This window comes from Olea europaea, unplaced genomic scaffold (genome assembly GCF_002742605.1).
Source record: "Olea europaea var. sylvestris unplaced genomic scaffold, O_europaea_v1 scaffold4349, whole genome shotgun sequence".
In the NCBI taxonomy this organism is placed as follows: domain Eukaryota; kingdom Viridiplantae; phylum Streptophyta; class Magnoliopsida; order Lamiales; family Oleaceae; genus Olea; species Olea europaea.
Window position 1 is genome coordinate 12,908 of NW_019262655.1, and position 1,260 is coordinate 14,167.

Consider the following 1,260-nt stretch of genomic DNA (forward strand, 5'->3'; position numbering starts at 1 on the left):
TTTTTTTGAAAAATGAGTGCTTCAAAAGAAAAGAAAAGTTTTTGATTTACGTGTAATATTATTTTATTAAAGATTGTGTGGTTGAAAATAAGAGAGAAAAAAATTTAATTTAAATTGATGAGAAATAATGGGGGCCAAATGAGGGCGTAGAGAGCGATAACTCATTCTCTATAATTAAATGCACTCAAAATTTTTTAGTTTTCAATGTGGGAAAATAATAAAATAATCTAGAGAAAAGTTTCTAAAAATAAAAGATAGAAAAATAATAATTATTTTTGGAAGTATTAAATTTAAAGAGCTTGTAGGAGTACTTTAAAATTTTAATTCTCCAGATTTATAGATGCTCTCCAAATAATAGATTCTTGAAGAAGCTCTTTAAATGAAAATTATAAAATGGAGAGTGAATTTCAATAGAGAATAATATTGTAATATTTTGGAGAGAAACCAGTGAACATAAAATATAGGAAATAATAGTAAATATTTTTGTGAGTAGTAAAATTTAGCCTTTCTCTGGGGGCGATTCTCAAATGATTTTGATCAAAAGTTGGACCATTGGAAAATTACCATAAATGTCCATTCAAACAAAGTGAATTAAATGTTGAAAGGATATATAGGTAATTCTGCAAATTTTGGTCAATAAGTGTGGCCGATTCAAATCATAACAATAAAAATTTTCATTATTATTTGCTGAGTATCACTCCAAGACAGACGCTAAGCGCTAAAGATAATGAACCTATTGGAGTATTTAAAAAAAATTTACTTTCTAAATTACAAAATATGATCTTTAAAAATGGAGAGTTTTTTGGAGATGCTTACCTTATTAATTAGGTTCATAATCTAAATTAACTAAGGATGCGCCCGAACGCCTAAATAAAATCCTCAACCACAATTTCAAAGCCCTATTTTTTAAGAAAATAGATTTTGTAGTAGCGATTTTTTGGTAAATGTATCGCTGAAAAGTATGAAAAAAGTTCTGAATTTACGTATAAAATTATTTTATTGAAAAAATGAGTTCTTGAAACTGAATTTGAAGAAAAGTGAGTATTTAAATGAGATATTATTATGATCATGTCCAATTTTCAGGATTTTTATTGCACTAGCAGAATTATAGAAAGTAATGAACATTAATACACATTGGATTTTTAACTAGATGTATTTTTGAAAGAAAACAAACAGGAATCATGTTGTGAGATCTGCATAGTTGATTGCATAGATATTTATATTGATTGATAAACGTTGATAGTTAGATTTTTTTTTTTT